Source organism: Podarcis gaigeae (genome assembly GCF_964106915.1).
Source record: "Podarcis gaigeae genome assembly, chromosome: 17".
In the NCBI taxonomy this organism is placed as follows: Eukaryota; Metazoa; Chordata; class Lepidosauria; order Squamata; family Lacertidae; genus Podarcis; species Podarcis gaigeae.
Genome location: NC_139694.1, coordinates 20,328,378 through 20,353,330, shown reverse-complemented (window position 1 = coordinate 20,353,330; position 24,953 = coordinate 20,328,378). Strand labels below are relative to the sequence as shown.

The window sequence follows — 24,953 nt, the reverse complement described above, 5'->3', positions numbered from 1 at the left end:
CCTTTCACATTATTTCAGTCCTGTGACCTGGGAGGGGAATGGGAGACCCCCCACATGTTTGGAGGCGGGAGGTCTGTCTCCTTTGCACCTAGAGGTTCCCCACTAAATTTAGAACACTAACTTCTGAACTTGCAGCTGAACACTAGCAAGAATAAGCATAGGAGACCCTGCATGCCAAAGAATGCCTATTGTTTATCCTTTTGCTTCAACCCAATTTTTATTTACTGTGCAATTACTTATTTGTTTAGAACAATACTGTAATTACATAAAGGTAAAGGACCCCTCAACGGTTATGTCTCGTCAAAGGCAATTATGGAGTTGCGGCGCTCATCTCGCTTTGCAGGTCGAGGAAGTTGACGTTTGTCCGCAGACAGCTTTCCGGGTCATGTGGCCAGCATGACTAAACCGCTTCTGGCACAACAGGACACCGTGAGAGAAACCAGAGTGCACAGAAATGCTGTTCGATGCAGCGGTACCTATTTATCTACTTGCGCTGTTATGTTTTCGAACAGCTAGGTTGGCAGGAGCTGGGACAGAGAAACTGGAGCTCACCCTATTGCGGGGATTTGAACTGCCGACCTTCCAATTGGCAAGCCCAAGAGGCTCAATGGTTTAGACCACAGCGATCCCCTCCAAGTGTCCCTATTTTCCAGGTATAGTCTCAGAATGACGAAAGAAAGCCATCCTAGCTTCTGATTTAATCTTGGAGAGCTGTAGTTTTTAGTTGCCTGAAAGGTACATTCTTAAGAATCTGATTTCCTTTAGCACCATTATTAGAGGATAGTTGATCTGAGAACTCAAAAAGATTCCTTCTCTGAAAATCTTGAAAGACTAAAGGCCTGGAATCGTAACATGCTCATTTTGTGTGTGTGTGTGCACGCACAATATTGGAACAATACAGCATCCCTAATGAAATACTGTCTTTGGTTATATTTCAAAGAAATTTGGTATCTAGCTCATTTTTCTCACTGTGGGTATTTACTTCAGCTGAAGCTTCTCCCCCACCCCGCCTGGCCATACCCAGCGTCTGTGATGAAGGCAGGCTGTGTAGTCATTTGGCAATAATTCATTTGCTCATGGATAGGTAACCAATATTTAGCAGCAAGATTTAGTGATGAAGTAAAGGGATAAGTGGCATAGGCTAGATACCCAAACAATAAAAAATAGAAGTACAACTGATAAATTACAGTAAAACAAGGAACTTGTAATGAGCTGTTTTGATTTATGATCTTAATTTTCATTTCACATAAGTAATCTATCTTAATACAAAACACAAAGCCTCGCCTCTGCTTTATTAAGTAATACATTTCACATTCCATAGCTTTAAAAAGAGTGGGGGTAGATCAAGAATTTGGGTAATGTAGCAGATCATTTGTTGTAGATTACTACAAGGTGAAATTTAAGCAACTTTCAAAAGAAGTAATATGTGACTATTGTTTGGTTAACACTCAGCGTTGTGTGTTAGGAGTCACTTTCATATTAAGGCAATAATGGGTAGCTATAACTTAGATTGTTATAATAATTTCATTATGAGATCATAAGCTCTTGCCTTCCTATGCACAAAGGAATAATTTGGTTTGGTTCTGATATAAATTCATGTGCTAGCATATTTTGAAGGGATTGCAAGGTTTCCCATTCCTCTTGCTGGACACATGATTGGCAAGAGAGAGGAGATGCTGGTGCCACTACTTATAATAATAATTTATTATTTATACCCCACCCATCTGGCTGGGTTTCCACAGCCACTCAGGGCGGCTTCCATAACCTCCAAAATTTCTCAGATGAAAATAGGGACTCCCTGCCCAACTGACCCTCCTCGATCCCTGCTTTTTGTCCTCCTGCCCGCAATATTATTCACATTCTCCTATGGAAATTTTGTATCAGCAAAGACCTTCAAATTTACCTCAGATTTTGCTTTAGTGTCAACTCTCATACGCAGCAGGCCAGCTGCAGTTATAACATCCTTGCATTGTTCTGTTTGCTTGTTCAGCCCATGTTCCTTACTGTGTCTAAATTTCCCCCCTTACCTGTGTTAAATTTTATGAAGAGCTTTTGTCATTTTTATTTTCCACTAGAGACTGAGCTGAAAAACACAGACATATTTCTCTTGGAGCTCAGTTCTTATTTCAGAAGCAGCCAAGGGAGGGGCTGCTTCTTCTTGCCATCCTCCAAGGGGTTTCTTTTCTTTTTTTCTTTTTCTTTTAAGTCACCCATAATAGAATGGAAATCCAAAAATTTCTTTTCTTTTTTTCTTTTTCTTTTAAGTCACCCATAATAGAATGGAAATCCAAAAATTTCAGCTGTTTTATTTATGACATATTTATCTCCTGAAATCTACAAGGCAAATTAATGAAAAGCTTGATATTTATTAATCTCACTGCTGCTCTGAGAACGCAAGTGCCAGTAGCTACTATTTACCAACACACTGGGAATTTTCGGTTTTGCTTAGGTGGGCATGTAGTTGTTGAGAGATAATGGTGCTTCTCCTATCTAAAAATCTATAAAGAGATAAGTTTGCTCTATCCCCTTGTATGCACTTCTTCTGGTGTCAGAAGTAGGATTCGTGTTTCCTAGAGTTTGGATTTGATATCCCACTACCCAAAGGAGTCTCAAAGCAGCTAGCATTCTCCTTTCCCTTCCTTCCCCACAACAAATACTCTGTGAGGTGAGTGAGGCTGAGAGACTTCGGAGAAGTGTGGCTAGCCCAAGGACTAGCTCCAGCAGCTGCATGTGGAGGAGCAGGGAAGCGAACATGGTTCACCAGATTACGAGTCCACCGCTCTTAACCATTACACCACACTGGCTCTCATGAAAAGCCTGTGAGTGAGGTGTGCCTGAGTTGAAATGGAGGGAAGAATAGCATTACTCCTTGAACCAAGCAACAAAGGCAGCAGCATAACCAGCAGATAGATAAAACAGAGCAGCTGCTGGCAGAGTGGGTGAGAAGCATATATGAAGAGCCCAGCTGCAAGACACCCAGATGGATGGGGTGGCTGAAGAGATCCAGGGTGTAAATGTGCAGTGGAGGGGCTGGTATACAAAGCGATGCAGTCAGTAGCTGAAGGCAAGTGGGGAAACAATGCATTGGAGAAAGGTGAACTGGCTAAAGGAGCTGCACTTCATATCTAAATTGAGGAGTTACACTTGATATCAAATTGCCATAATTGTTTTGCCTGCCACAGGATGTTTTAATGCCCACCATGGTGCAGTGGTATTCCAACTACAAATGATATTCGGTTTTACTCTATTACGGCTAATACTTGAGGCAGTGGGCTTGACGAGACAATCTTTTAAGTTCCTTGAGCCTATGCAAACATAAATCTATGAAAGATCAAAATGTAATTATAAACTCTGCTCCCTATTCCACTGCCCTCCAAAAGATAACCGATAAACTTATTTAAATAGTTTATTATTATATTACCACGGTTCAGTCAGAAAGGGGAGGTGGGGGTAATGGTTGCCTGATATTCTTGTGATATTCAGCTTCAGAGGATTTCTCAAGTGCTAAAGCAGCAGGTAGCAAAATCTGAAACTACACAGGGACCGTAAAGTGTATGCCTACTAGAATGACTCTGATTAAGATCTTGAAGACAGCAGAAAATAAAATTAGCACAGTCTTTGAATGGCCCTTGGCAAAAAACATAGGCTTCACCTGACTTTAATCCCCACATTGTTTGGCATTTTCACTATCATCCTGCTACATTATGCCTCCTCTGAGTCATATGATCTCTGTCAGCCTTCTGGACACAGTAAAATAGCTTATATGGAGGCTATTTTGCAGTTTCCACTGAGGCATTGTGTTCCTGTAAGTTCTTTCGGGTAACTTCTGATATATTTGAAGTAAAGTGAATGTGGGCGGTTGGCAGAACTGGAGTTAAAAGAAAGAAAGAAAAAGCATTACTCTGAGAAATGACAGTTCTAGAAATCACGGGTTTGTTTTTAGAATGATATACATGATGCTTTCAATGAAACCCACCAACACTAAGATGGCGCTCCGGTTGAGGGGTTCCCTATCTGTGGTTCATGGAACAACAGTGGTCTGAGAACTTCAACTCCTAATAACGATGGTTGAGGGGAAATCCTCCTCCCTTTTCCCCTCCCACCCAGTTCTTAACTTGTTCTTTCAACTGTCTTGTGGCAAAATAATTCCCCAACATGTTGCTAACATTGACATTCATCTTCTTACCTTCAGGCTTGTTAATTGTTTCTGTTCATTGGTTGTTTGATTAAAAGTCTTTATTGCCACTGAAAACTTTGTGTACATCATATGTAATGTCACCCGTAAATCCCCCTCAGTGCTGTTGGGAAATCTAAAAATGCCCAAGAGCAAAGATTTTAGTCATGAAGGAGTTTTCATGTCCATTGTTCAGCAAGAAGTTCAATATTGCATAATTCAAAATGAATGCAACCCTCCATCTTAAAGCCAAATGATCCGTGCAATAATATTTGTTTTTCATTTTATTTCTCTCGTCTCACTCTGTTGATTCCGACACCCTAAAAATATTTTCCTCTTTACTGAAATAAAATTATTCTTTTACCATGATCAGGAATATTAAAGAAGAGAAAGAGCAGAGGTGAAAGGAAAAACAAACAGCCCTTAATCCTAGAATCAGGGCTTGCTCAGCCACAACACAAGGTGAGGCAATTACCTCAGATGGCAAAATCCACAGGGGCAGCGGATCCCAATGTAGATCTTTATTTAAGACAGGTCCAACCAAGAAGCAAGGTGAGATGACTGCCTCAGGCAGCTAGATCCACTGGGGCAACAGATCATATGTCTATCTTTCTTTCCTTTCTTGCTCCTGATGTAGATCTTCCCTTACCCCTTTTTCCCTGGTGAGGAAGAAGGAGGCACCATTTTGGCATCCACCTCAAGTGCCAAAATGAATTCGGCCATACACACACACACACAACACACACACACACAGAGTGGTACCTCCAGTTGCGGATGGGATCCGTTCCGCAGCTCTGGTCGGATCCTGATGTTTCCGCAGCCGGAGGGACCGCTTCTGTGCACGCGCGGGGGGCGGTGGTGATAGAGCGCTTCTGCGCATGCATGCATGGCAAAATCCCGAAAAAATTGCCATTTACATATTCCGAAGCTTACGTAAGCGGAGGGATACGTAAGCGGAGGTACGACTGTGTGTGTGTGTGTGTCTATCTCATAGCTGTCAACTTATAGATTTGAAAATAGGGGCCAGCAGCCTTGAAAATAAGGGACCAACAGCCAAAATAAGGGACCTGCAGCCTCACCTGTTCCAGGCACTCCAGTCTTCCTGTCCTCCTGCAGTCTGGTCAAATTCATGCTGGTAGCTTTGAGAACGCTGTCCAACCAACTTTGTAACCAGAGGTTCAACTGAATAGAATCTGAATCACATGCACCACAAGGCCTATGCAACCTCAACTTAAGATGGCTCCCTGGCCTGGCTTTGCACTGCAAAGTTTGCAGCGTCCAGCATTCAAAAAACCCCTCAGCTTGCATTAACTAGCCACACACAAGGCATGCAAGCTCCACCCCCAGTCGTTCTTAGACCTCTTATTGGGTGAGCAACACAGCCAAGCAACACAGTTGGAGCCTCCCTTTTCCCTGGCTGGCAGGGAGGGAGGGAGAGGAGCTGCTTCCTTTGAAATTTAAGGGACATCATTTAAGGGACATTTAAGGGACATCCATCAATAAGGGACAGCAACGGGACATGGCGCTGGAATAAGGGACTGTCCCTTCAAATAAGAGACACCTGACAGCTATGGTCTATCTACCTATCATCTATCTAATCTATCTGTCTGTCTGTATTTATTTTATATGCCTGTTGTCTTTGTCCATGGAGTCAATGGTGCTGGAGGAGATGCTTGAGAGTCCCATGGACTGCAAGAAGATCAAACCTATCCATTCTGAAGGAAATCAGCCCTGAGTGCTCACTGGAAGTACAGATCCTGAAGCTGAGGCTTCAAAACTTTGGCCACCTCATGAAAAGAGAAGACTCCCTGGAAAAGACCCTGATGCTGGGGAAGATTGAGGGCACCAGGAGAAGGGGACGACAGATGATGAGATGGTTGGACAATGTTTTTGAAGCTACCAACATGAGTTTGACCAAACTGTGGGAGGCAGTGGAAGACAGGAGTGCCTGGTGTGCTCTGGTCCATGAGGACACGACTAACGACTAAACAATAACAAATCTATCATCTATCTATCTATCTATCTATCTATCTATCTATCATCTATCTATCTATCATCTATCTATTGTACTGTATAATGACTTTTATGTATGAAAATCCAATATTTCCTAGAGGTAACTGGATACTCACCAGTGTGGCTTCTGGCCTGGGTTTGTAACTGCCTTAGCTGGACTAGAGAGTGACCCTAATTCATGTGAGAGCCTTCTCTGGGTCTTTCCTCTAAAGGAGGCCTGGAAGTTGATGGCAAGGGAGAAGGCTTTTTCAGTGTTGCCTTTATGTGCAACACTCTCCCCACAGTGAGAACCACCTGGCAGCTTTCCCCAGTCCTTTGATGGACTAAGCTGATTATGTTTTATTGTTAGCAGGTGTTGTTTAAATTATAAAAAAGTTAATGTTTCATATGACTTTCCTTCTTTTTATGTTGTAATGTATTTATGTTTTTAAATATGAGTTGCTTGGAAACATTCTCAGGTAACAGGCAAGTAATAAATCCAACAAACAAACAAATAATATATTGGGACATAGACAGCTGGAGTACAAAATTGATTTTCTTAGTTCTCTTGGCAGATTTCAGTACTGGAAAACACAAGGTTGCTTTGCAAAAATGGGGTCAAGAGATTTATACAGAGTGTCAGTGACACTAATCTTTCCAGGAGAGGGAAGAATCCAGAAAATGGTGATAAAATACTTTCTACCCAATGGCCTTGGTTTAGGCTGCCACATGGTCCAATCGTGTCTACCATGTTGTTTAACAGCTATATGAAAATGCTGGTTGAGGGTATCCAAAGAGCTGGACCAAATAAATGTCTCTCATTTTCACCTGCTTTTTGGGTCTTGGGAGAAGTTTTGAACCAGTGCCTGGCCTGGGATCAGTGATGTGAATTGGATGTGAATGAGCAACTTGAAACTTAATCCAGGAAAGATGGAGGTAGCATTGTTTGGGATTCGGCTGATATGGTTTCATTGTTTTAGAAATGGTTGCACACTTCCTTAAGAATCAGCTGAGCAGATTACAAATGCCTCTGGATCTAGATTTGACACTGAATTCCTAGGTGAAAGCGGCCAGGAATGCTTTCTCAGCTGCTTCAGCTAGTACCAGCTAAGCAGCTCCCTGGAGAAATCAGACCTGGGCATAATCGCTCATGCTCTGGTTACATCCAGATTAGATTATTGCCATGTGGATCTGCCTTAAAAATTGACCAGAAAATTCACAGCAGCTGGACAGTTTTCCAGGGTAAGATGCTGGGACAATATCACTTCAGTCATTCCACCTTCACTGGTGATCAGTTTGTTTTCAGGACCCAAATGAAAGTACTAGTCATAATCTTTAAACCCCTAAGCAGCACGGGATAAGTACATTTTATGTTTTACCTTGATATATAAACATGCTTAGGTGCTCTACCTAACATCTGAAATTTTGTTGACTGTCTTCTGTCATCTGAAGTGGGTGAGGTTATGCAGTGCCCTTTCTTGAGAGCCTGACCTTGTCACATTTCAATGACCAGTAAAACATGGCAGCTTAAGAATGTATTTGATCTTTGTTCCTTTTCTTTGACTTGTTGGCCATGAAGTTATATTATTTGTTGGCTGTTTTATTGGTTATTATTTACTATTTTAAAATTAATATTGTTAATTGTGGCCATTTGATGGAAATGAGGAAAGAAGCATTTCCCCCATCCTTTAGACATTAAAATAATCAGATGTGTGTCATCTGTTATGTCAGCAATCCCAGGAATGTGACTTGGAATACAGTGGCATCCATAACTCTGTGGGCCAGCGGAGGGGTTCATTCACGGGCACAGCTTGCGTGGAGATAATATGACGTCTGTTCTTTAGTGAGATCTGTTTTGATTTATTTGTGAGATGCTTATGTCTTTTCCAAGAAATTCATCACCATCCTATGCCATTTAGTGTGTTTTCCTATCACTTTCCTAACTGCAAAAAGTCTTTGTTGCACCAAAGTGATAGTGAACTTTAATCCACTTTAATTGTGCAAACCTAAACTTCCAATTATGCAATTGAATCCCTCTCATAATTGCAGTCTGGAGGTGACCAGTTTTCATAAGCCATGGTTTATGCATTTGCAAACAAACATCAGGGCAAATACTCCCTTGTTATTCCTCCCCTCATCCCATCATGCTCCAGCTTCAACACAACTATCTTGGCTTGTATTGAGTTCCCCATTGTGTTCACACCAAGGAACTCTGGCTTAATATCAGCTGACAAACTAGAAAAATAAGTCAAGCTGGTATATGGGCTTTCTCATGTGCCAGTGAAGCCAACACCTAACACAATCTAGCTATTTGTACATATCTCCATTGTACTGTTGATGTGAAATGATCCTGAATCTACCTGTAAAATCCTGTAAAGTTGACAACTTGGAAACTTTAGCGTAATTTTATTTAGAGAAAATGAGGTGCAAAATGATTAAGAGCATTCTAAATCACTGGGAGAACACCTGGAAAAGCACAGCTTGATTTAGGATAGCTGTTCCGGTAGAGGAGTACATGCTTAATTAAACACATTTCTTGGAAAATAATTCTGCTATGACAGATAAGACAAATTCAGTAGCTCTAGTAAACTTACTTTCTAAAAAAAGAGAGCACCTGACAAGATCGCACACTGAAGATGAATAGCTTGCAGAATGAAATACAAGGAACCCCTCCCTGCATGTTGGTTGAACTTCCATTGGTCCACAAACATGGGAGGGAAATAATTTTTTCCTTCGAATTCAAACATAATAAACTCTGAATAATCAAATAAATAAGCCCAATACAAAGATATTCTTCTAAGTCCACATAGCCACCCTGAGCCCGGCCTTGGCTGGGGAGGGCAGGGTATTATTATTATTATTATTATTATTATTATTATTATTATTATTATTATTATTATAGTTCATAGATAAGACGAGTGTTCATGTCAATCATCTGCTCAACACCCATAGTTTTACCTACCCCTTCAAGGGAGCTGAAAATATGTGGCCACTACAAGTTGAATGCATCCTACTATCTGTTTCAATTGCTTAAAAGGGGCCTCAAAAATGCCAAATAAGTAATGTTGTTTTGCTTTGGATAACTCTAATCAATTTTATCCTGTTCCAAGTCTACCCTTTAGAAAAGTCTAGAAGATCAAGTCATACCATGGAATACCATAGATGTCTGCATTTCTTACTACTCTTTCCTATTCAGGGCAAAATAACATACCATTCCAAAGCCCATCATGACTTGTTTTCATAGAAAAGTCATGGAAACAGCAAGACTGGATAATCCACTTCAACAAATACAGGAACAAATCAATGAAAAAGTAGAGATTAGCCATGAGACAATAACTAAATCTAAAAAACTTACTAGGGCAATGCCTTCATAAGGCCAACCAAAATGCCTCAAAATAGCACACACACTTTCAAGTTTTCTGTCTTAGATTCTGTAACAAACATTCTCTTGAAAACTCTCTCTAGCACATTATCCCCCTGTAACAAAAGCATGGAAGACACTTGACTCAGGGCAAGGAAACAAACTATTATTATTTTCAGATCTCTTCCAGCTCTGCATCTGGAGATTTTGTGCACCTTATAAAGCATTTTGCTAAATAGTTGAACTGCTTTCAGTATATTCCAGAATTTCTAAATTCCAGTCTGCTTTGAATAGTGCCCACCAACAGAGGGGCAGATACCCTAGTACTTCTGTGAATTCATCAACCAACTCATTTTTTTTTAAAAAAAAAATTTTGGGGTCATTCACTTCCATAGGTTTATACTTCCCTGGGTACCTGTACCAACCTTTTAGATAAATGAGAGGCAATTAGAATTCTCTGTCAAAGGCTGCAGTGCTCAGCCAGCAAAATCAAAGCACCAAACTCTAATCAGAATTTTTAAGAAGAAGAGTGTAGCCTGGAATATAGCAGTAGAAAAGCCAGTGCAGTGTTTGAATTACAATAAAATCAACTACACACAAGTTTATGCCTGATATTGATTAAGTGCGGCAAATTAAAAAAAAAAAATAGTACTTATTTTCAATTTTCTTTTATTTGCTTGGTGTATTTTTTTTAAAGTGATAGATGTAAAACAGGGCAAAGAAATAATAACAAAGAATGGAGTCCAGTTATTTACATTTCACAGTAATTAACACTGAACTGTTTAACATCTATGCCAGTTCTACTGTGCCGAATCATGCAAGCAGCAGTTCTGCCTCAGAGAAAGATCATTTTCAGGGTTTTTTAAAGTTAAATAGCATACTTTTATACCATAAATACAGTATAAAATATTTCAGCTTTGAAGCATTTAATCACTTTTAAACAGAAATCAAGCAGCTGTGAGGGCACATCTTTTAAATGTCAGAACAAGTGTTCAGTTTTGCTATAGTTTAGATTTCTTTCATTTCAGGTGTCACTTGACATACAATGTCATTTTTCTGACAGACAGAACTTCCAAGGGAGTCTAAACGACTGGGTAATTTTTGTGTGTGAAGAAATAAAAATGACCCCCAGACTTTTTATTTCACTGCCAAGTAAACGAAAGCTGTTGAATGTTTTGCTAAAGTATGGGAACAGGAGGCAGACATTGCTTAGAGAAACCCCACTTTGTTGAGTGATATACATCACAATTAGGCAGCAGGACCACTTTTGAGGCCAGGGTGGGGTTCAAAGAAGAGGACAGGCCAGCATGACATTTGGATACACACTGATGCACATCATGCTTTGAAGATGGGAGGAGCAAGACTATACGAGCCCTTGCCTGGTCCACCCCTCATCTCTTTCATCTTCATGACTGGATTGTTGATGGCATTGTGGGAGCTGGGCTTTTCAGCCCACTTGTCTGAACACTGGTTGGGTGTTTCCCAGTTGTTGCCCAGGGCCTGAATATATTCTAGGACAACCCCACCACATAGCTGATTTGTTTTTAATTTTTTTAAAAAAGTAATTTCTGAGCCTCCTTGTTTAGTCATTCAGCTCTTTTTACCCATGGCCATTGTGGAGACTGCAGACATATCTTCTGGAGCTTCTTGTGTGCTGGGAATGGGTCACATGGTTAATTTTCTTCTCAGTATTTTAATTGGAGAGCCAAGAAGGGCCCTTCCTTCCCACCCCTCTCATTACTGTACATGTGGCTCTCCTTTTCTGCATTGTCTGTTTGAGGGATCACCTTTCCCTGGGTAAGATTTGGGGGTGGGACATTTCTGAGTGGATGTCTTTGGCTTCCCTGCTAGGTTAACACTGAAGAATGGCAGGGATGGACTCAAGGATACTGGAAAGGCAGTGAAGGCTTCTCCCAAGTGCCCTCTTCTCCTTTCCCATCTGGTGAAGAGGAGGAGCTTGATCTGGCAGAAACATTAGCCAGCCTTGGCAGCCTGGAGAGGGCTCATAAAAAGCCACCACTGGCCGCAGTCTGGCCTCAATGGCTAAGATGCACCCCCAGTCTGGAGACCTGTTGATGAGTTTCAAAGATGGTGCTATTCCATCTAGAGAAATCTTGTTTTCTTTCTCCTATCGTTTACTCCCTTTCCATGGAATAAAGGTTTTGGAAAGGGGAGTACATTGATGTGTTCTCAATGCTTTTTTATGAAGCAAATTAAAAATGATAAGAGAAAAGGGTAAGACAGGAATCAAGAGAGTATGAAGCATAGGAACGATGGCTCAGTCATGCCTCTTTCAGCTTGCTGGAAAAGGGTCATTTTGCAGCCTCCAATGTGTAGTCATGCTGAGGTCACCATTGCTTGTATAGATGCAGATATAGTGAGACTTGGCAGTTCCCATACAAGAATGAATCCTATGTTTCAATGGATTCATTCAAATGTATCTGCCATTCAAAATGATTGTGTCAAAATTGCCATGTCCAACAGAAACATGAGAATTGGGATGGAATATACCGACTTATGTTCCAAGTTCACTTAATAAGTTTGTTATGGAAGAATAACGACAGCTAGTCTTCTGGAAATCTCGTCAAATAACTTTTTATTGTTATGTTGGGTGAAGTGCTCAGACTTCACATCTCAAGTGTTTAAAAATATGATATCTCTGTCTGTAGACTTTCCTATATCTGAGAGCTCACCCAGCACATAAAGTTTCAGAATAAGGTGGCTAAAATATGCTGGCAAAGCTCCCAGATGTCTGTTTCATTTGCAGCAGATCCCAGAGCATCAGTCTCAGTCATGAACCAGTGCTTAGGAGAAGTGATCGATTGCATGAGGATGAAATGATTGATATTATTCATTCATTAATTTTTAACCATAATATCCTGTCCTTTTGTTTCAGTCCAAAACCCAAGGGGGGTTATGTAGCAGACTAAAAACAATCAGGTAAAAACAAAATCATATAAATTGACAGAGGGCAGCAGATTGTTTTGTTTTTTCCCCTTATAAAACAACAAACATGAGAAAAGTCAATATTAATGAAATAAAACCCTGGTCATGCTGAAGTCCTGCTGAAATAATTGTTGCCAGAATGTTTAATTAGTGACAGAATGTTGTGGGTAACAGAGCCAGACACATGATCTGGACAGGGATTTTACAAGCTAGGCAGAGGAACAGAGGAGACCCTCTCATATGTTCCCACCAGCCACATTTCAGATGGAGGGAGGTTATACGAGACAACTGCCCCAGGTGGCCTGAAATGATGGGCAGGCTCACACAGGAGAATTTAGTCTTTTTAAATATGTGGGTACTAACCCATTTAGGCTTCAAAAGTGATAACCAGGCAAGATGAAGCTTTTGCTATTGAGAGATTCATGTGTCTGTTACCATTAGTGACGTTGCTTTACTAGAATGGTTCAAATTCACAGCCTACAAAGCTTCTTGGCCAGCATTAGCAAATTAATCCTAGGCAGTGATCATGTGACTAGGATCACTTTTTAATCATCTGAATAGGGCTATGTGGATTGCACCCTGCCCTGTAAGATCTGTCTACCATCATTCATATATGCCTGTAAAACATCTAGAGTTGGATCCAAACTGCTCATACTTGAAGTAGCCCCACTGAAATCAGTGTCACTTAAGTACGTCAGTTGATCTAGTATAAGGATAACAATACAGCGAACGGGATCCATTCCGGAGCCCCGTTCGTAACATGAGCAGAATGCAACCTGCTTCTGTGCATCTGCACATGCGCAGGTCACGATTCGCCACTTCTGCACATGCGCGTGACGTCATTTTGAGCGTCTGCACATGCACGAGCGGCGAAACCTGGAAGTAACCCTTTCCGGTACTGCTGGGTTGCCGCGGGATGCACTCTGAAAACACTCAACCTGAAGCAAATGCAACACGAGGTATGACTGTACTTGGATCAACTTGTAATGTAAAACTGGGATTTCCAAATTTATGAAAACTCTGTTTAGATTGCCATGCATTTTTTTTTTAAAAAAATGGGAGTCCTACAACTCTTCCCCATTCACTGTTTCTTTCTTCGAAGAAACAGTCACAGAAACTACTCATGTTTCTTAGTTTCCCCTGTGTATCCTTATTACATTTATTCATTTTTTCTACTTAAACAAAATTATAATTGCATTTAGCTTTGCAGCAATTTGTTTCCCAAAAGTAAATTCATAGAGAATATTAGAATGACACAAATACAAAGGTTTTAATTTCCAAAAGCTATTAAAATACACTCCCTAGCAAAATGTGTGTTTGAAGTTCAAATGAAAGACAATATCTGAATATAGTAATCCTCAGGAGAATTCATGGCACCTGTCAGGGACTGTAAAGGTTTTATAAATGTTGTCTTCTGCAAAGTCAACTGCAAACATCATAAGGCCTTTTGTAAATATGTCTACCAGCCTCTTTGTTTGAGCAGAAATATTGAATTTCCCAGCATTATGATTATAAACCGGAGAAGATTATTTTAGATTTTTAATTTTTTAATAATAGCCTTTTACTTTTGCCATGGGATCAGGTTTCATATCATATATTTAAGTGTTTGAAAATATTTGATTTGTAACTGCTGCAATGGCCAAGAAAAATTCCAGCCGCAAATGTTATTTACCAGTAAACATACTTGAAGTGAAATCTTAAAAATAAAGGATGATGTGACTCCTGAAACACAGGGGTTGAACAGCATCTTTAAGATCAGTAAACATAAAATATTTGCGCTCTCAATCACTCTTTTTTTTAAAAAAACCCAAAATATAAGTGATACAAATCTCTAAGTGTGACATTCTTTCAATTAAAAAAAAAAATTAAAAACCCATAATAAATTAAAATATTCATATATGTAATAGCTTGGATGAATGACCATTTTTCTGGTTGACCACCTTTAAAAAATCCAAAAATTCAAATGCACGAGTGTTGCACGGTCACTTTTGTTAACTATGAATATTTAGGCTTTTATGCTGCAGATGCATTATTAAGAATGCTTGACAGACTGTAATATTTGTCACTTGGATGCTTTGGTTTGCTTTGAATGAACTAGAGGTAGAGGGGGGGGGGGCTTTGCTGAGCAAAACAGATGTGTCTGTTAACCCTATATGACCAACATAGGATGCCTCTGGGTGAAAACATCACAGTGTATAAAGGAATCATATTCAACCCATGCAATGATATGGTATTTGGCGATGCAGGAAAGCAAAGCAGCACGGGTTAATTTTGCATGATCCTTGGGCTGCCCACTCCTTGACAATGTCCTTGTGTGTTGGGTGGGAAAGGCTAATGAATTCTGGAACCCTCCAGGGCCGAGTGTTCATCCACCTCATGAGGGCAACCTTCATGTGCTGGCAGGCCACTCACTCTGCCATAGATATCCTCCCAAATACACGGTCCTTTCTTCCTTCTTCGCACAATTAATATTGGATGTGTTGAATGCCCAAACCGGATTTAGGTTTGATGAGGCCCTAAGCTACTGAAGGTAATGGAGCCCTTTCTATGTCCACCTGTCCTTTTTCAACAACAAATTGTCTCTTTTTGTGTTGAATATACACTATATGGTAATTTATGGACCTAATAGGTATCTAAAGCCATTTGCACCTGTTGCCATGCAACAAGTCCATGCAGAATGGAGGCACCCTATATATAGAAATGGGCAAACCAGTGATATTTTAGGAAGCAGGCTAGCAGCTGGGACCCATCACTCACATCATAGGAGCTTACACAACACAAAACACTGTTGCTGTATGTAGGTTTTATTTTATTTGTTTTTTATGTAATATTTTAGAAATGTACATCCAGTTTTTCCCCTTTATTTTTTGGGGGGGCCCCAGCAGGGTAGGCCCTAAGCTGTAGCTTGTTTATCTTATACATAACTGCAAGTAGGGCTATTGTTTTGGAACGTCTGTAAGTTAACTCTGTGTGTTCTGTACGGAAGGGATGGAATTTAGGAGATAAAATGGTCACTGAACAGAGGCTGGAGATTGGCTATGAATAAGAACCATTCTTACCTCTTCTCAGGATTCTGTCTTCTTGCCTCCCAGCTTTCCTAATGACTTTCCTGAAGCACCTGCTTCCTTTCCTCTGCTTCCCTCAATCATTGTATTAAAAGAAATTTCTCCAGACTTTCTGGAGACTTACGTCTGCCTAGAACTATATTACGCACCTGGAGAAGAACTTTTTTAGAAGGAAAACTATTGCAAGAAGGAGGTTCCAGGGTGGTAATTTTGAAATGGAGGATGGAGGCTGCACATGCAACAGCCCAAATAAACTCCTGGCCACATTACCACCACCCCTTGCCATCCTGTTTGTGGTTGTATCCTTGAATTCTACACTCTGTGCCTTGAAGACTTAATGGCTGGCGTGCATCACATTTTGGGAAATCAGTTATTGAATATAAATATTTTTTTCTCCAAAAGCACACACAAACCAAGTGTATCAGAGTTTGGTAAAGAGAAAAGTGCCCCAAAATGATCTCTATACAATGTAGCTAGATCAAATGTATCTACTGCACACACATACATCAACAGACAATCTAAACACATATCCTGAGGCCCGCTTACATATATCAAACTGGGTTACTTACCCTTCTCCAAGGCACATCCTGCTGTTGTGTCTCAGGACAGAGAGCTAAAAGAAAATTAAAAAGTGCATTGTTTTAATTAGTATTTGAATCACGTTTCATTAACAATAATAATCAGAATTGTATACAAATCTATTTGCTTTTTAATGAAACAAAAATTCCACTTGTCTTCTGTAACTTGGGAACATAAAAACCATAAAAGTATAAAATTTCAAACGAAATCCAAATGAAGGATACAATGGCTGTATTTTTTTTTTTTTTTAGTAATTCTCATCCCCTTCTATTTACAGTTTTTTCTTCCTTTTGGACAAAAGTACCGTATTGGCCTGAATATAAGCTGCACCCGAATATAAGCTGCACCTTTAAAATTGGGGGGGGGGAGAGAAAAAGGAAAAATACCCGAATACAAGCCACTCCCTTCCTCGGTGCTCTTGGCTGCCTGTTGGGTGGGTGGGGGGTTGCACTGTGTTGCCAGTGGCCTTTCGCCTTCCTCTCTCTCTCATTTCCTGGCCTTGGGGGAGAGGAGAGGGAATACGCATGGGACAGAGGCCACTTTGCCGTGCTCCTGGCACTATTTGCCCTGAGTTCTTGCCTGCTTACCGTAAGGCCGTGAATATAAGCCACACTTTAACTTTTCGCGGTCAGAATTTGGGGGGAAAGTGAGGCTTATATTCAGGCCAATATGGTACATGTACCCTGCTCCTATGTCATGCCTGAATCTGTGCATTTTATGCACAAAGATTCAGGACAGACCTGTGTGAAATCCATTGCTGGAGTAAAAAGCTGTCCATATGGCCTGACCAATATCTTTCAAACAGATTTTTTTCTGCCCAATAGCACTGATATAGCTACAGATGCAGGTGTTTATCACAGAGAGTGCAATGCAAGTTACCTGAGAGCGTGGTTTTTATTTCAAATGAAACAATGAACTTTCTGCACAATAACAAAAAAATGAACTTATTGTGCCACAAAAGGTGTGAGCATATGGAAATGATGAGAACCTCTGACCTTACCAGTGATGGACTGCAATTCCCATCACCCAAGTCTGCATGGGCAGTGATCGAGGATGATGGGACTTGTAGTATGACAACACAAGTTCCACAGTCTCGATGCATGGAACAGATAGGTGAGTCAGTATGAAAGTAAAGGCAAAAAGGGGTGTGAGAGAATTGTATATGGGGACAATAGCAGCCAACTGATTAACAGAGAAACATACTGACTTCTCTTTTGTGTACAGCAATCTTATGAGGCCAAATTAAAGTTTTCCAAAAAAAAACCCCATATATTTGGTAAACATAACTTTCCCTTGAGTATAACCTTATTTCCTGCACTTTTTACTTTAGCTATCACTGTTCATAAATTCTGCTTTATTTAAGGAATAAACCTTCTAGCTGAAAATATTGAAAACTTCAGCTCTCATGAGTTTATTTGTTCCAAATCTAATAATTTCAAGATTTTAAAAACAAATGCAGTACTTCATGAGATATGAAAATTCCATTTTCTGAATATATTATCCAATTGCATGTTTGCTGCAATAATTCTTCGGAAGGTAGCTTGTTCGTAAATACTGCAAAAGCAATACCGTTCTGAACATTCTCCCACCATATTACTGTAAAATTGAGACTTGTTTACATATTGAGGAATAGAAAAGTCATTTTTTACAACGATAATAAACAAATACATTTCATTCCATGTGTTTTGTTGCCTGTGATATTACCCATTTCCTGTGCCATCACCTTTATATACCAAGGTCACAACCCAAATTTTCCCCACAACTGGTGAGGCCTTATGGGGTGGTACTGCTGGCACTAAGTGGCTGGGGCAGAAAGGAGAGTCAATAAAGTTGCTAAAAATACAGCAATCGTAAACGGGCTCAGCCCTGCAACTTCCCTCTTCCCAAAGCTGGCAACCTATGCTACACCACTGATAACTATTTGCCTAACTCAGTGGAACTTACTTTTTTTTGTAACCATGCATAAGGATTGAACTGTTGCATCTAAATCTAATGAAACAATGTGCATGTTTTGCAACTAATGAAACTGCTGTATTGGTAAAAAATATTGCTGTAGTTATATATGTTACGTCTTGAAAATTTCAATGCAGCACACAAAATATAGATTTTTGATTTTCCCCCCTCTAAGGATCTGGGTTTTTAAAATGTCTTTGCAGTTCACCTTTAAGTATAGTGACTTGATCTTGTCACTTGTCAAATATGTCAAAACTTCTCTTGCTGGCTTTGTTGATCAATATCTATATGGAACACATTGACGAGTGTAAAACATGTCCTGCATTAATTCGGCAAGTACATTTCTGGATGAGGAATGGTTGGAAATGGAATATAGTTCTAAAAGATTATTCTCATGCGTTCCTTTTAAATTAAAAGCATCTGCGTGGTCAGCAGGAGGACTAGGGAAGATTGTTAAAGCAAAATGCACCATGCATGCAATTTTGCACTCCACTGTTACACAGTGCACACTGTTCAGAGGGACCCTAGCACACCAGAGAAGGTTTTCAGGGACACAGAGGCCTCCAAGTGAGTATGAGTGATTGGTCACACCACCGTTGGATACAATCCATAGTTATCTCCTCCCCACCTTCTAAATTAAAACCAGTGGCTCAGGGAACCAGCACAAAATGTAAGGTGGCCAAAATCTGGCTCGTGATTTTGACACCAAGGACTCCTCAGATAGCAGAACAATAACGGATGCTCCCCATGTCACAATCTAGACCACCATGAATCTGAACAACTCAGGTAGTGGCAGATGAATGCTTCTGGTGGTTCATAAACAACATAAAGCAGACTTCTGTGTGATTTTGTGGCCTGTTGCTTGTTTGTTTTTAACTGCTGATAGTTTTGCTCATTACTTTGCTGTAGAGGTTGCATGGGGGGGGGGAGCTGCCAAGGAGGCAGCAGAGGGACTTCCAAGGAACACACTGCCATAGTTGCTGTCCTGTAGCAGCAGCCATGGGTGACATATTTCTCAGAGGCTGGTTTGGCTGCCCCTGTGGCTCTTGCAACCTGAGGCAATCACCTCACCTTGACTCAAAGTTTGGCTGGCTCTGCTAAAAGTCAAGTCGGATGCTATGGTCCCAAGTGTGCATAGGATTCAATCCCTAACATTGGAAACAACATATTCTTAGCCATCTACTGTATTGCATATTCTGGGTATGTTTCAAATACATCACAATACATAAGATGTCTTCCCCCAGCTCTCTCTCTCTCTTGCGCTCTCTCTTTTTGTAGGATACTGCAGACAAGGAAGGCAAAATAAACTTTATCTGATATTCTTGTTCTCATAATACCTTTCAAAATGGAAGCAAAATGACACTAGGATCAAAAGAACTATATAATTAGTTCTGTACACTCAACGAGTTTTGGAATTATGCTTTGCAAACAGCAGTCTTCCATGCCACAGAGTACTTGCAGAGAAACTTGTGCCATTTGGCACTGGGTCATGGCCACCTCCAAGCCTTTGACATGGCTCAAGTAGTTCATTGGATCCTGGCCTATGTCTAATAACATTGGCAGGGCAGTCGAATGACAGTCAATCCACTGCAACTACTGCAACAATAAACTCTTTTAAAAGACAAGACTTTTAGAGTGGACTGTATAAGATTGCACACAATTATACCAGCTTCCTCACTTGGAGATCCAAAAGATGTAGTACAGTGGTACCTCGGGTTAAGTCCTTAATTCGTTCCGGGGGTCCGTTCTTAACCTGAAACTGTTCTTAACCTGAAGCACCACTTTAGCTAATGGGGCCTCCCACTGCCGCCATGCAATTTCTGTTCTCATCCTGAAGCAAAGTTCTTAACCCGAGGTACTATTTCTGGGTTAGCGGAGTCTGTATACTGAAGCGTCTGTAACCTGAAGTGTATGTAACCCGAGGTACCACTGTATTTGGAGGCATTTATTCTAACAGAAGCATCTGTGTATATTTATTTGGATCCAGTATGAGCTGCTTCAGAGCAATCTACAATATTCGCTGTCACAAGTATGAGGATTGAAGTACTGGAATTGATGGGGGTGGGACGAACACACCAAAACCCCCACTCCCATCAAAATTAAACCTCTCTTGAAAATACACTCAATTACTACCAAAGGGCTTAAAGTATTTAACCTTTAAAGTAAGAGTGTTTGCCTGGTATTGATTTATCAGGAATTACAAGCTAAGAAAACATGCTGTGTTTCAGTTTGTTGATTACCTTCAAGGATATTCCTCTTTACAAAGGCCATCTAGCTGGGGAATATTTAATTCCTTGGAACAGCTTGTCAATTATAGTCAAATATACACAGTGAAGAAAAACAAGGGGGGACTAGATAAAAGTTTACTAGAGAGTTATTTTGAATATCAAATTCTTTCTAACAGAGCTGAGAACGGAAGACATGAGATGCCAAACTAATGCATACTTTACACATATTCTTGAATTAATAGAAGGCACACAGAAGGACTGCGATTTATACAAAACATTTATTGCATTTCCATTTTAGAATAAATATATTTGGAGAAAATGCAATCCTTAAAACTTCTATGACTATATTTCATCTTTATCAAAGCACACATCAACATTCAGAATTGATTCTGATGGGCAAAGGCTGTTTCCAAGGCATGTTAAAATGTGACAAGCATCACATATTTCATTTCACAATAAAGATATGCATTCAATACAGCTCTGGCAGTTGGCCAGGCTCTAACCGACGTAGTACACAAAAAAGAAAACACACACAGAAAGCTGAAACAATAACAAAACTGAAAATATCATCAAACATTTTTAACATTAAAGATTTAATCTTAAACCCTAAACAGCAATAACACCAAACACATACACACTAAAACCAGGAAGAATAAAAATGATATTGCTGCTCATCTAAAAGTCATCTGGGATGGGGCAAGTCTTACCTCTCTAGGGAGAGAATTCCGTAAGTTAGGTGCTGCCACAGAAAAGGCCCTGTCTCACAAGGTTTGGCAGTTAGGCATTGGCTTAGTGAGATGTGGGGGAGGGCAGGTGTGGCCATCACTTACCCCTCCAGGTACAAGGGTATTCCGGTAAAGGAATCCGTGGGTCTGGATTTCGGCCGAAGTCCACTTGGGGGACTAGGGTCATGCCAGGACCCAGCGAGAACCCTGGGCAAGCTTCAGTTGGTTGCCATCGATGGAGCTCCCTCTGTTGGTGGTTTACTCTTCTAGACTTCCTGCAAGGTGGGCAGGAGTCAGATATAGTTGTTACCAAAGCTTAAACCACTGAGCCTAGGGCTTGCCGATCAGAAGGTCGGCGGATCAAATCCCTGTGACGAGGTGAGCTCCCATTGCTCTGTCCCAGCTCCTGCCAACCTAGCAGTTCGAAAGCACGTCGAAGTGCAAGTAGAGAAATAGGTACCGCTCCAGCAGGAAGGTAAATGGTATTTCCGTGTGCTGCTCTGGTTCGCCAGAAGCGGCTTAGTCATGCTGGCCACATGACCCAGAAAAACTGTCTGCGGACAAACTCTGGCTCCCTCGGCCAGTAAAGCGAGATGAGCGCCACAAACCCAGAGTTGTTCACTGGACTTCATTGGACTTCACTGTCAGGGGTCCTTTACCTTTTTTTAAAAAAAGCCAATACCACTCACATTGCTGTAGTCAATAAAGTTGTGGCCTAAATTTTGCCTATTAACCTTTAACCTAAAATTCTGCATCAATGTGTTTTTATTATTCTTGGGGGTGCGCCGGGGCCTTGACGTGCAATGCAATCAGTCCGTTTTAGTTACATTAGCACATTACTTTGTTGCTCCTTCAACAAATTGCATGGGTGGGAAAAGAGTCTTTGCTTTTTATTTCTTTCTCATTTCAACTGGGGCTAATCTTGTCAGTGCAAGTCATGTAACGCTCAGCATTAGGGAAGGCACATCTCTACTGATAACACAGTTATCTCTATGAATCTGCTGGAGGGGAATTTCTTTTCTTTAGTTTACCCCTAAGAGTTTTTGTTTTGTTTTGTGCTTGTCCTTTCTGTGAACTTAGTGTCCTCTTCTTAAACAAAGCACATGTGGAACTTCAACTGCTTTTACAAGATGTAAAGCAGTTTGATTTCCCAGGCATTAGTGATACCAGATTGGGTGCTCAACCGATCTTACAAACATGCACACTCTGTGATTGAAGTCGCGTTATAATCAAAATTAGGGATCTGTTTTTAATGTTGTTGGGGAATTTGGTTGAGACTTCCATGAAGGGCATTTCGAGACAATGGGCTTAGTATGAAATTGCCACACTTTGTTCAGTCACTTTCCACTATGTGTGTGTAGAGAAACCATTTTGTTTCTGAGATAAAATTTTGTTTTTTTAAATGTTTAAAGCACTTTTTTCAGCCAGAGCTCACCATAGCTCAGCTCTGACACATCTCAGGTGAGCATCATTGCCCATTTAAGAGAACAAGAGATAAGTTCATGGTGTGTTCCAGCACCTCTTTGTCTAGAAAAACAGCATTGGTAAATGGTTAAATGTCTGCAAAGTGTTGTGACTTTTTGCTGGGAGCTGTGGGGATACTAGGAGGAACTCAACATCACACTAAGGTAATTGTTCTGTCAGATGCCATGACTCCCCTTGGCTCTGGCCAAGGAGTAGATTGTGTGTGTGGCTCTGGATCAGCTGAAGAAAAAGCAGGAAGTTTATGGGCATTGAGGAACTGAAGACATGGCTCAGAGAAGCATGTGAAGCCTGAAGGAAGCCAAGGACAAATATCACTGAGCAGAAAAGAAGCAGGGGAATCTCCCCCCCCCCCAGACCAGAGGTTATCTTCCAGGAACCCCATGCCAGTGATAGGAGGGGCCTGAAACAAAAGCAAGTGAAGCAATGGATGCATTTTTCTCTCTCTCCACACACTCACATGCTCCTTTACATCCTCCATCCAGGCAGCCAAGAGAAGCGTGTCCTGGAAAACAATATTATGTCTTGAAGTATTATTATTCCACGAGATATATTTTTCTTGGGGGGGGGGCGGATAGCCAGCTCCAGTTGGCAGCTGCCACGAGTTTTACTACACCTTGGGCAGTGGCACAAAAGGAAAGAAAAAGGAGGAAAATCGCTGCCACAATGGCCTAAGAAGCAATGAATTAGAACTCAGTCTTTGACTTGAAGTCACCACTGAACCACATAGCAGCATAGATGTCCCTTTTGGGCTTTCCATCTCTGGCCTGTGTTCTACTGCACAGCATGAAGCCTCATGTGAACATAAAAAAGGTAAAGGGCCCCTGACAGTTAAGTCCACTCACAGACGACTCGGGTTGCGGCACTCATCTCGCTTTACAGGCTGAGGGAGCCGGCATTTGTCCGCAGACAGTTTTTCTGGGTCATGTGGCCAGCATGACAAAGCCACTTCTGGCAAAACCAGAGCAGCGCACAGAAATGCTGTTTACCTTCCCACTGGAGTGGTACCTATTTATCTACTTGCACTTTTTGGCGTGCTTTTGAACTGCTGGGTTGGCAAGAGCTGGGACCGAGCAACGGCAGCTCACCCCGTCACGGGGATTCAAACCACTGACCTTCTGATTGGCAAGTCCAAGAAGTTCAGTGGTTTAGACCAAAGCGCCACCTGCGTCCCCTTCATGTGAACATATACAGGCCCAAATCCATGTGGGATGCTTATGAATTACAAGCCAGTTATAGATCGCTTTAAATTTAACCATATATGACTCAATCCTACCTACAAAAGACTTGAAGCATTTGAGAGAGTGAGTGAGTATGTGTACACACACACACACACACACACACACACACACACACACACTAATGTAAGGATTGTGCTTTATCCACCTCATCAAACTAATATGGATATGAGGAAATCCACAAGGAATAGACACTCATTAGAATAGCTGCATAGTAAAATACATCCTCTATCCAACATGAATTTTGGAAAGCAAATAGATAAAAATAAACCTCACAATTTCAGTAAGTATCATCAACACGCATAATTCTATAAGGTGCTACTGGAAGGAATTTTTTTTTGTTTTGACGCATAATTCTGTCCTTTCTTCGAGGATCAATCAATATACATGAGATGTTTACAATTTAATCCTCACAAAAGCCCCGTATAACTTATTGAGCTGCATGGCCAATGAGGAATTTTGATTTTTGCCACATTAACATTGACGACAGTTTGCTGGGTTTCAAACTGGCTATATACATTTGCAGCACCTCCACATCCTTAACTTTTTATTAATCACTTTGCTACCTAGCGGAAAGAGGGTGTTTGCCAAGCCCGTCCTTAAGGAAGAACATTTCAGGGAGCAGTATTTCCTTATAAAGGAAAATTTCAAGGCTCTCCTCTCTTCACGTTGCCTATTATTTGCAACTGGCTTAAGAGACGCTGTGTGGGTGAAATATATCAGCAAGCATCAAAACATTTTCTTTCTCTCTTTCCATCTTTTAAAAAAGGAGTAGGCATGTTAACCCTGGTGTCCTGGACAAATTCCAATTTGTGTAATTACATTCTGCCTCCCTACATTTCTCCTGCAGTTTCAATTAGATGCAATGTTCTTTTTCACTGTCCTAAACCACTGCAGTGTAGCAGTTCAGTTTGTAGCAGCTGCCACATTCTGCTCAGGATTTGCAAGCTTTTCTGTAGTGTTATCCTTGCATTATGACAATTTTCAGCAGAACATTGTTCAGTCACTTATGGCACCATTCTATACATATTTGCTCAGAAGTAAGCTTCACCATGTTTAATAGGACTTCCCTACAGGTAAATTTGCATAGAAATATGACACTATGCTATAATCTGGTGCAGATTTCCTTGAGAATAAGCCCTATCAATTTCAGTAGAACTGAAAATATGTGTAAGATTTTAAAAAATCATATTTGGACAACATATTTATT

General features: G+C 40.8%; 1 protein-coding gene across 32 annotated transcripts in view; it reads right to left on the bottom strand.

Moving 5' to 3' along the window:
- The window catches only part of PTPRD (protein tyrosine phosphatase receptor type D), a 1,161,589-nt gene that overhangs the window by 781,737 nt on the left and 354,899 nt on the right, over positions 1–24,953 (bottom strand). For all 32 annotated transcript variants that reach the window (XM_083718180.1, XM_083718169.1, XM_083718207.1 and 29 more), the window contains one exon: positions 16,108–16,151. The gene's annotated coding sequence lies outside the window, so the exon portion shown is untranslated. The remainder of the gene's footprint in view (positions 1–16,107; positions 16,152–24,953) is intronic.